General features: G+C 40.2%; 1 protein-coding gene across 2 annotated transcripts in view; it reads left to right on the plus strand.

Moving 5' to 3' along the window:
* The window catches only part of Vrk1 (vaccinia related kinase 1), an 86,190-nt gene that overhangs the window by 282 nt on the left and 74,318 nt on the right, over window positions 1-11,590 (plus strand). Inside the window, exon 2 of one of the 2 annotated variants that reach the window (XM_005390407.2) lies at window positions 3,908-3,952. The exons of the other annotated variant lie outside the window; for it this stretch is intronic. The gene's annotated coding sequence lies outside the window, so the exon portion shown is untranslated. The remainder of the gene's footprint in view (window positions 1-3,907; window positions 3,953-11,590) is intronic. 2 annotated transcript variants of the gene reach the window in all.

Below are 11,590 nucleotides of genomic sequence, written 5' to 3' on the forward strand. Positions count from 1 at the left end.
TCGCTCGGCGCCGCCGGTGCCGGGCTGCCCGACGGCGGGCGGTCGCCTCCGGTGCGCCCACTGCTGTCCTCGCCGGGCTGCGGCCTCTGAGAACCCGGCCGTGCTTGCAGCCCGTTACCCGCGGGACGGACGAGGCCGCAGGGCCCCCATTTAGCTGGGAAACGCCGGGCACAACGCAAGGGCGACCATGGGCGCGTTTTGAAAGGCTTTCTTTCCAAGACAGGCGAGAGTGGGCCAGAGTGATGGGGTGAGGTTCTTTGGATCCGCATCCCGAGGCGGCGACTGGGACGGAGACCCGAGAGGGAGGCGGGGACCCGCCCCCGAGGGCGCAGCCCTGGCCCGGGCCCGCGAGGGCGACCCTGTCTTTACTGCCCGGCCGCGGTGAGGCCGCGCGGGCGTGATCCAGGCTGCGGGCCCGCGGAGAGCGATTTTCGTGTCCCTCTCGACACTTCCTCTGATCGCTCCCTCGAGCTGGCAGGTGGCACCCTTTCCTGCCGCAGCAGCGTTCAGAGGCTGCACATCGTTTTTCCTGCTGCCAAAAATTTCGGTTCTAGCCTTAAAATTCTTAGGTGGTTTAGTTAAGAGAAACGGCACCAGAGTCACTGAGAGAGGAGAGACAGAAACGAAAGTCTTTGTTTCCAGAGTCACCATTTCTGTTTTTCTTCGCATAGTTTCTTTGCCTCCCCATCTTCCTCCCTTGGAACAATTTGGAAATACCCTTTGCTATTGGGAGGGTGGTGGTTAAACTTAGGGAGCTGTTGAAGAGCCTCGTTAGTTACGTGTGCACGTATGTTTATTACTGGAGTGCCTTGTAGGTGGAGTCAGATTCATTAGAGTAGAAAAACGATGTAGGGCAGCATTTATTTTTAAGAGTTCAGAATGAAGACAGTTGGCTTCATGACAGGCTGAGCGTCGTACTTTGGGGAAGAATGTGACGTGCAGTGTTAAAGCAATTTGACAAGGAAGCAAGGATTTCTTATCTGGTCATTTTATGCAGGTTACGTTTGTGCCGTTCAAAATGGCACAGAGTAATTGGAATTAAATTTCCGGGCAGATAAGATCATGTTCATCTGCTTGCCTATAGAAAGGAGTGTAACTTAAGCATTCTAGTCACTTAATAGTTTTCTCTGTTGATCCCACCACAGATGCTGTTCTCTGCATTATCAACATTGCTGATCAGATTCTGTGTTAATACAGTAACGCAGGTTGAATTTAATAACAATAAACTTGTTTTAGGCGTTACTGTCATCTTAGTGCAGTACTAGTATCCAGTACAAATAACAGTTTAAAGTGTAATGGCTTCTTGTTAGGCTCAGTGCTGTAAAAATCGAGAGGATATTTGTTAAACAAATGAGGTAATGGAGTAATGTGTTAAGCATAGAGCCTGGCATGTAGTGAGTTAGTAAGTGCCCAGGAAATGGTTATATGGAAAGCTTATGCTAAGTTTTATTCCAGTATGCAAGTGTGTATTTTAAAAATAACAGTAATGCATTCAAAATGTTGACAGACCCTAAAATTAAATTTCTTAAAGGAAACAGGCCAGCTTTTTTAAAAGTTTGAGCACTAATGTGAAATAATAATAAATAAGTGAATGTCCCAGATGCCTAGAAAAGAAAAGGATTTTAACTTTGACAACTGTATATCTTTTTTTCATAAAGGCATCCCTAATAAGGTATACTATGAATAGAGTTTTCATTTGGAAAATAAAACTTTAAAAATATGTTTGATTTGAAAAATAAGCAGAGCTTTGAGATTTACCTTACGTCAAATGAAGAAGGATGATTCCTGAATTTATGCAAATGTGCAAATGCTCTTATCTCCACAAATCAGGCAGGGATCCTAATGGGGATTAAATGCTGCCTCTTTGTATGAGTGAGTGAGGCTTTCCTGAAAATTGGTCTTGATGGGTTCGAGAATGGATTGGTAACTGAATAGGATGGGAGAACATTTTTCAGACTGGTAGGCTGTTCTCCGTGCCAAGGTTATTTTTCAGAGTGAGAAGAAATGGACTCATTTATTCACCAGAGATCATGTGCCTGTTGGCCAGGAATTGTGCTGGGTGCTAAGTCTATTCTTCCTATCATATTGCTTTGTTGAAGCAAATTCTTTTTGTTTTACATTAATAGGGACTATTCTTGATTTTAGCACACAAGGAAACTGTCAATGTGTAAGGCACATTTGTAGAACTACACTATTGATGAAATGTAGAAAATACAAAATTTTTAATAGGGATGCAATATTTAGAAAAATGGTAGAATCCTGACAAAAGCATTTAGCTAAGTGGTCTAACTGAGATGTATTTGTGCTCTAGGATGTGTTTAGCCCTTTTGACCAAGGTTTTGTGAGTGTATTCCCTCTTAAAGATGTGAAGAGGGCCCTGCTGTTTGATTCTTTTTCCCCTTGGCTCTTGAGTGATATTTAAGCACCTTGCATCGTGAGGTTGCTGTTTTGAAGGCATTTCATACACTGCCAGTTACTCTGCTTTGTTTCTCCCAGTGTTGCCTTAAATCTTTGTACTCAAACTCCTGCATCTCCTCGTTTGGTGTAACATACAGTCAGCATGTCAGAAAAGCTGTTGAGAATCTAGAGAGGTACAGGGTGTGATCCCTCCATAGTAGGTGTGACATTTTTATTTATTTATTTATTTGGTACTGGGAATCGAACTCAGGACCTTGCACTTGCCAGGCAGGCGCTTGTACCACTGAGCTACATCCCCAGTCCTAGGTGTTACATTTTTAATATTCGCCATTAAATACTAATGACAAGAAACTTTTACTAATATTCTTCAGGAAATATATTAAGAATTTTACTAGCTACAGCATCTTTGTCAACTAGGAAAAATTCATGTTGCAAATAATTTTATTTAGTATTCAGGTAATAGGCATGCATCGTTCATAGGCATGCTCAGAGGAATGAGAAGTACCTTGTTAGGCAGTATGTGAGCATAGTAGTGTGTACATCACTGTCTGCTACCACATCACTAGGTGATAAAAATCTTATAAAATCTTACGGCACCTCTTTGTGCAGTCTTCTCTGTGGTCCACTGTTAACTGGCATGTGGCAGTTGCTAACTGATGCATCATTAGGTGGAACACGACTGTCTGGATTTTGATGGGTGTTTGCAGTAACTCATAGCTCTCCTTGGATCTGTGGCCCAAAGGATGGGTACCAGGACTCCAAAGTTTAAAAACTAAGACACTTCTACACACTGGCAGGTATTTAGCATGACTGCTAAACGTATTTCTATACTAACATGTTTTTCTGTTGCCATATACAGTAAGTGAGAAGATACCTTAGATGGAAATCATATAATTAAATTGCAGAGTAATTAGCTTGACATTTGAGAATTTTCTGTCTTTCAGTTTTAAAGTAAATATTGGAACAAAATATGTAATTTTTTCTTGCTTTTTTTTGAAACGGTCTCGCTTTGTAGTTTAGACTGACTTTGAATTGAGAAGGTAGCCTATGCTGGCCTCTGACTTGATGATCCTCCTGCCTCAGACCCCTGAGCACTGGGATTACTGGTGTGGCCCGCCGTGCCTGGTTTAGAAATGCATCTTACACAGCTCAATATCAACAACAAAATACTGTAGTTGGATGCACAAGAGACTAAAGTAAAAACTGGAAAGTTACTAGAAAGGTGGGCAGCACCATCCCATTCTTTTTGGGCCCTTCTGATATCTTTCTGTGCATTAATTCTCTCTTTGTGGACTGGCTGTCTAGTTGTTGTTTGTGTATGAACAGATACCTCTGCCCTAGACTTAGCTCCTTGTTTTAATAACCCTAAAGAGATTGTAGTATGTAATTGTCAATTCTAACAACAGTAAGAAAAACTCATGAAGTTATAAATCTTATACCAAGATGACTACAGCTTTAATTCAGGTTGTTTTTCTCATTGTTTTATCAGGTACCAGGTGAACAGATACCATTTTTGATGATGCTGTGTACTGAGGTATTGTGATCACATCTCACAATTCTAAACGATAGAAAATGCTGTTAAGCCTTTAGTTTTTATAGACTGTATGGAAGAAGACAAACTTTTAGTATGTCTTTTTGCAATTAGCTCTGTGTCAACAGTTTTTAACCTACAGATTACATGTAATTATAAATTTTTTTGTTAGAAGTAACCTGTTCAGGTTATAGTATTTAAGGGACTTAATCATGTATTTTCAGGATTCTAGAAAACATTTTAGAAGTCGTGACAAGTTTATGGTCTGTCAACTGTTTTTGATGGGAATGTAAAATGAACAGGGATAGCTACTCTGGAAATTAGTTTGGCAGTTTTATAAAAAGTTACACATGTGTGTAGCATATGACCTAGCATTTGTACTCTTTGCAGCTTATCCTAGAGCAGTAAAAACTGGCACATATACAAAGACCTGTATGAGGATGCTTTATTTATACTAGCCACAAACCAAATACAGCACACATGTCCTTCATGAGTGAATAGTTAAATAAATTGTTGTATGGCCACCCAAGGGAACACCACTCTTCAACAAAAAGGAATAATGTGTTGGTAGATGCAGCCATTTGGGTGGAGTTTATGGGCTTTGTATTAAGTTAAAAAGCCAGTTGCAAAAGGTTGTATGATTCTGTAACCAAACACAGTGAGTTTGCCTCTTGGTGAGTGCAAAGCCAATAAGCACAGCCAGCAGCTAAAGGAATGGAGAGAGATTTATTACTTGCAGCATGTAAGGAGAATACAAGTTAATTTGTAAGGCAGTGCTCTCCATGAATAAAGCAGGGGGCTTTTATTAGGAGAACGTAACACATGTTCATCTAGGGAAGACCCATCACACTTAGAGGTGGCACCTTCCGGAGCATGCTCAATTGGAGATGATAATCACATGGGGGGTGAGGGGAACTGATAGGAGACAAGGCCCCTGGGCAGAGTATTTAGTCGTATTATGAGCCAGGGTAAGGTCTTCTAAAAAGAATGAGTCAGAATGACTTAGCTTGCTGTTTCCTTTTCATTTTCTCCCTAGAGCCTTAGCTAAAACAAAAATAACTTGGAAGGTGCACGGACAGTCTTAGAGGAGTCCACCCTGCTCCTGTTATTATTGGAGCTTGTCCATAAGTGTCTCTCTCGCCTAACCACTGACAGTTCCATCCATGTAGCATTGCCAGAAAGGCAACATTATAGAAACAAGATCAGACCTTTAGTTGTGCCACAGTTTTGAATTTCTTTGGGATCTTGTCCCATGTCCTGATTTTGGTTACATGAATGTGTGCATAGAATAAAATATCATAAGATCATACAAAAAGATCTAAAAACTGAAATTTGAGTAAGTTTAATTACTAATGACTCTACCGTCAGTGTCATTTTCCAAGTTGTATTTATTTATTTATTTTGTACCTGTGCTGGCCGGGCAGGCGCTGCTCTGCTGAGCTATCTCCCTGGGCATTTTCTAAATTTTAGTCATTGTTTTATGCTTGTCCATTATCTGGCTTTCCCACATTCTTTTTAACCATTTATCTTGAACGGATAATTGAAGGGGAGGTGGGTAATTTCTAATATTGAGTGATTCTAAACAAAGCTACTATGAGCTTTCTTGTACAGGTTTTTGTGTGAATACATGTTTTCATTTTTCTAGGATAAATGCCCAGGAGTGAACTGTTGGGTTCTGTGGGAGGTATATGCTGAACTTAAGAAAGTGCCAAACTTTTCCAGCAGAACTGCACCATTTTGCAGCTCTATCATCACTGTATGAGAGAGTCAGCGTCCCCTCATCAGTGCCCCCACTTGGTAGTGCCTGTATGTTTTGTGTGTAGGGTTAGCTGTAGTTTTTATACCACTTCCCCAGTGGCTACTTTTTCTCTAATGGCTGATCTTTTTATGATCTATGTATGTGCTTATTTACTGTTCATATCTTCTTTGATGATGATTAATCTGTTCAAGTCTTTTGCCCCTTTTGTAGTTGGAATTTTTTTTTTTTTTTTGGTGGTATCGGGAATAGTGGATTATTTTCTTACTGCCTAGTTTAGAGCTTTTTTAAATGTCCTGAATAGTCTTTTGCCAAATACCTGACTTACATTCTCTCAGCTTGTCCTGTTTATCAGTGTATGTCTCACCTCACTGTCTGGTCAGGAGGCTGTTCTCTTGTTATCTTCTAAGTATTTTATAATTTTGTGTTTTGTATTTCTGTCTGACCCATCCCAGGTTAATTTTTGAAGAGGATGGAAGGTTTACATCTTGGTTCACCTTTTGCTTTCCAGAACTATTTGTTGAAAAGACTACTCTTTCTTCATCAAATATTTTTTTTCCTAAATCTTTGTCAAAAAAATCAGTTGGTCATAAACTGTAAACTGAGTACCCAAATGAAGACAGGAGGAAATGAGTGAGCACTAAGTTGATTTGAATATGGATTTATGAAGGTATGCATAGCTGGGTTGAAAAAAGTGATAAACATTTTAGAAAATAGTATAAGCAAAAGCATCCTGGAGAAAATAAGTGAGAACTAACTGTTTTGGGAGACATGTGAGTGAAGGGCAAAGGAGAATTTAAGGAAGGATAATTAGTTCATGAGTATAGAAACAGCTGGCCAGATGGAAGAGTTCATAACCAATTTGATTGGCTACTAGGAAAGTACTGTATGGTCTTGAGCAACATAAGGATGTGGCAGACATGATAATTAAGAGAAGTTGTTTTAGGGCCATGCATGGCAGTAATAGGTTTCTGGGAAGAACAGGGTATAACTGTGACCTTTGACATACCACTTAGTATTACAGATATCTGCCAGAAAGCTAAAAGAGTAATATCATTTCAGAAAAATACATAGTATTTCCTAGAAAGATGTGTTAGCTTTCTGTCATTGTGACAAAGTACCTGAGAGAATCACCTTATAAGTAGGAAAATTTCTTTTGGCTTGTTTCAGAGGTTTCCGTTTAGGGTGGTTTGGCCGTGTTACTGTTGGGCTTGTGCTGAGCACTGCGTCGTGGCAGGAGTGTGCGATGGAGGAAGCTGCTTGGCCCCTGGCATCAAGGAAGCAAAGAGGTGAAGGAGCTGGGGTCCCAATGTCCCCTTCAAGGGCACAGCACCAGTGACCTAACTTCTTCTACTGTGTCCCGCCTCCCCTCGCAGTAGTGCCACAGGCTGGTGACGAAGGCTTTACGAACACGGGCCTTTGGGGAGGGGTTATCTGAAACACAGCAGAGGGGGATGGTGCGTTTCAGACTTGCCACTGTCTTCTTGATGGATACTGAGAATTCTGCTGTACTCAAACTGCTTCATTTTAATGCTGCTGTTCGTGAGGAGTTAAGCAACTGAAGTAAAGGCAGAGTTGACACATTACCCAATGAAGAAAAGCTGGTGGAATCCAGGCAAAGAGGAGCTTCAGGGGTTATTTAGGCAATAGGCATGGTACTTGTATATGAAGAACTAGCTATTTAGAGAACAGTGATGTCCAGCTGTTGTTCAAAATCATAGAGGACTGAGTAAGAACAAATGGCGGAAACCCTACTCCTAGGGTTTTTAGTCTTAGGGAAGAATTCGTGGGTGCTAAAGGCATTTAGGTAATGTTAGGCCAGTATTTCAAATGGTCTTTTAAGGGTGGAATAGTAACCTAGCTGTAGTTTAGGAGCCATTTGGCTTATAGTCTGGGGGATAGTGACAGGTAGCAGTCTTGTGGCTGTGTCCCTGAGTCCTAGTCTTTTAACTTTAACTTAAAGCGCTTGGTTTCTGTTTTTTTTTTTTTTTTTAAATCACTCACTTCAGTTCTTGGTTTCTTTCTGATATAAAATGTACTTTCTATCCCTGCATCTGTGGGAATTTGTGCTTTTTGTGCATTTAAAAGACTACCTTGGCTATAGATTAGACTTGGGTCTTTTTGTGTGTTTAATATCAGGGATTGAAGCCAGTACTTTCACACTGAGCTACATCCCCAGCCCTTTTTATTTTTTATTTTGAGGCATGATCTTCATAAGTAGTGCTGTAGCTGCCCAAATGCTGTGATTACAGGTATATGCCACCGCACCCAGCTGACTTCAGTCATATGTGTGACTAGCCACTAAATGGAACTTACATAGTATCAGACACACTACCAGAAATCAATTCATTTTTACTGTTTCATTTAGAATATGGAAAAAAAAAAGCATCCTATTTTTAAAAAATCAGTGGTGACTGATTGAGCAGAGGATTTTGCTAAGAAGTCACAGTGACATGTATTAATGAAAGACTGGAGGTGTGAAGTGCTTTACCGTGACTGTTCATTGTGATTTAGCTTCCTTGGTTGATTCTTTTCTGCTAGTCAAGATCTTTTTTGTACTTAAATGTTGAGATCAGTCAAGAATATTTCACTTGTGATTGCAGCCCTTCAGTACTATCACAGAGAATTTTTTTCATACAGAAGAGCAAGCTCTTACAGTGCTATACAAGCTGCCCATTTAAAACTATCATTGCTTGGCACCTATGCCCTAGTGACAGTTTGACCAACATGTGAGCAGGCACACTGCCATCCTGACAGATGGGTGTGAGTAGAGGCAGCCAAGAAACCATGTATCTGCATCTAGTGTATTTGTTAAGGGCAGGATTCCCAGTCGGGGATGTTCAAACGTCTGTCCATCCTGAGCTTTCACGCCTATGGATAAAGGGATGTCATCATTAATCCCAGCTCTGACTGAGATTCCATGGGTATATAAGAGCTTCTTGGCTCTTAGAAAAGTGGGCGATTGAGACAATCAGGATAATTGTTCTCTCCTTCATTGCTGGACTGCTTCAAATAAGCCTCCCTTCCTCCTAGCCAACTGGGTTTGCAACTGAGCATAAACCTGTTTAGACATTGTCTTGGTACTTCTCTGTTTTTTTTCTAGAGTATGAAACCTTTGAAAGTCATTTAATGTTTATGCTTTTTGTAGTGATACATGTATATACATATATATGTGAACAAGCACATGCACGTTAGAGTTAGGTAGATGACTTTAGTGCAGTCTAGTTTAACATCAAATCAAGATAAAATAGTACCTATTTTACAGGATTGCTGTGAACTGAAATACATACCTATATCACTTAATGTCTGGCCCCCAGTAAATGTTTGTCATCATTATTACTTCAACATGCCTGAAGGTGGTTTTTTCCTGGAGAGTTATCTAAGTTTCATGGAGAGTTTTCATGGAGAGTTAGCGTTTTCATGGAGAGTTATCTTTTTTTAATTCACTGCTGTCCATCTTTGAAAGTCATTTTTTTTCAGATTGTGCAGACAGTGGTGTCTAACAGAGAACTCACTATATCCAGGGAGAGTTTCTCAATCCTGGGACTGTTGATGTTTTAGATGGGTCATTTTTTGTTGGGGATTGTTTTCTGCACTGTAGGGTGGTTAGTAGCCAGGGGGACAAAATCATCCCCAGTTGAGAACCTGCTCTGGAGAGTGGCTGCACTATTTTTTATTAAAAAGTTTTGACTGTTAGAAAGCTTTTATTATGAGTAGAAATCTATTTTCTTACTGCTTTTACCTTGTTTTGTCTTTTGGAGACATATAGAACAAGGTGAGCCCTTCTTCCACATAGTATCCTTTAATGTACATAAAAATAGTCATCAAGTATTTGCAGTCTTTTTGAATTGAAACATCTCCAGGTCATTAGCTGTTCCTTATGTGGCAGGCTTTCACATTAGTGCATCACACTGGTGGCTTTTCTTTAAAAACAAAGATTCCATTTTTAAACTGTAATGCTTAGAATTGAATGCAGTACTCCAGGCAAGACTTGATAAGTAAAAACTAGAATTGCATCTCTTGTTCTAGATAGAGCTATTGTCTTCTGTTAGTATAGGGAAGAATATTGCCTTTCTTCTGCATACTGTGTTTTTATTAATAATTAGCTTATGTATGTATGTATGTATGTATGTATTCATTCATTCATTCATTCATTCAGCAGTGCTGGGGCTCAAACCCAGGACCTTGCACATACTAGGCAAATGCTTTACCTCTGAGTTACATCCCCAGCTCAGCTACATTCTTTTCATGATCATACTGTACAGTGAACCTAGAGCTGAATAAAATCCCTTTATCTGTCTAAGCTATCTCTTCATCTTGTTGGTCTGCATTAGTTTTGGCTGCAGCTGTGGGAGCTTATGTTAATTCTGTTAAGTTTCTTTTTATTTGACTTAGCTAACTTCTACTTTTTAAGAAATTTTGGAATCCCAATTCTTGGTTAAATTGGAAAGTTCTAGCTTAAAGGGCCAGGTATGTGATACTTCTATTCACTGAGATTAGAAATACAGGGGATAAAATTACCTGTGCGTGTGTGTGCGCGCGCGTGTGTGTGCATGTGTGCAGATTGAAAAGGGGATCGAGGGTGGAAGCCCAAGAATCCTGATACTAAGAGGCAGCTGGACAGGCAGGAGCCAGGGATGAAAATGAGAAGAGTATCTTGGAAATTGGAATGACTGTGTGCTCGTACTACTGTGGTTGATGCTTAAGTGCGAAATGAATAAGACACGGTTGCTGCTGCTTTTATTTGCCCAGTGGTTCAACCATTGAATTAATGCAGTATCTGTCAATTGTATCTGAAGACTTGGAGTCACATTTTATTTCTCATTCTTTGCATTTAAGTGGGTACCAGATTCTACTAATTTGGAAAAAAAAATTTAAAGTATAATAAAAATCGCAAATTTTATCTAGCTCAATGATTTTTTAAAAAATAAAGTGAAATACTATAATAACCACCACCCAAATCAAGACATGATTATTCCAGTTCTCCATGAGTCTCTTGCTCACTTTCCAGTAATTACTCTCACTCCTGGTAACCACGGCCCTGACTTCTGTAACTGCAGCTCAGGTTTGCCTGGTTTTGAACTCATGTGTAAATAGAGTAATACACCCCATAGCCTACTTTTGTGTCAGACGCCTTGTATTCAACTCTGTGCCTGAGATTTACCCGTGTTGTTGCATGAAATCTGTTAAAATGTAAAAACAGTAATTTAATAACTCCATATTTTATTTTATCTGTTACAGCAGAACACTAGTTTTGGCTATTGATTACTGCACAGTACACTACAAATTTAGTGATGTAGAACCACAGGCATTTTATCGTACTCGTGAATTCTTTGACTTGGGCATTTCGTGGAGCATTTTGTGGAGGTAGCTTGTCCCTGCTGTACTGAGGTTGGGCGTAGAACAATAGAGGCTCCTTCGCTCTCCTGCCGGTTACCTTGACTGGCATGTCCTGCAGACTGGGGTCAGCTAGGCCTGTTGACTGGAGCAACCTTCAGGTGCGTCATGAGACCTTGACTTCATAGTATGTCAGCTGAGTTCCTGGAGGAATCTGTTCGGAGAGACTTAGCTTCAGAAGTCACAGGGTTGACGCTGACATAAGCCTGCCTGGATTCAAGGGAAGGGAATATAGCTCTTCTGTCTTTATGGATGATGTCTTAAAGAATTGTGAATTTTTTTTGTTTTTTTTTTTTCCGGTACCGGGATTTGAACTCACGATGTTGTGCTTGCCAGGCAGGCGCTGTGCCACTGAACTAAATCCCCAGTCCCCAGAATTGTGACTTTTTTAGAACCACAACAAAAACCACAACAAATTGTATACTAAGAGTTGCCTGTTCTATTGTAGATGGTTATTGAAGTTGTTTATTCTTTGGGGTTAAAAAAAA

The sequence above is a fragment of the Chinchilla lanigera genome, unplaced genomic scaffold (genome assembly GCF_000276665.1).
Source record: "Chinchilla lanigera isolate Chin_1 unplaced genomic scaffold, ChiLan1.0 scaffold00037, whole genome shotgun sequence".
NCBI classification, from domain to species: domain Eukaryota; kingdom Metazoa; phylum Chordata; class Mammalia; order Rodentia; family Chinchillidae; genus Chinchilla; species Chinchilla lanigera.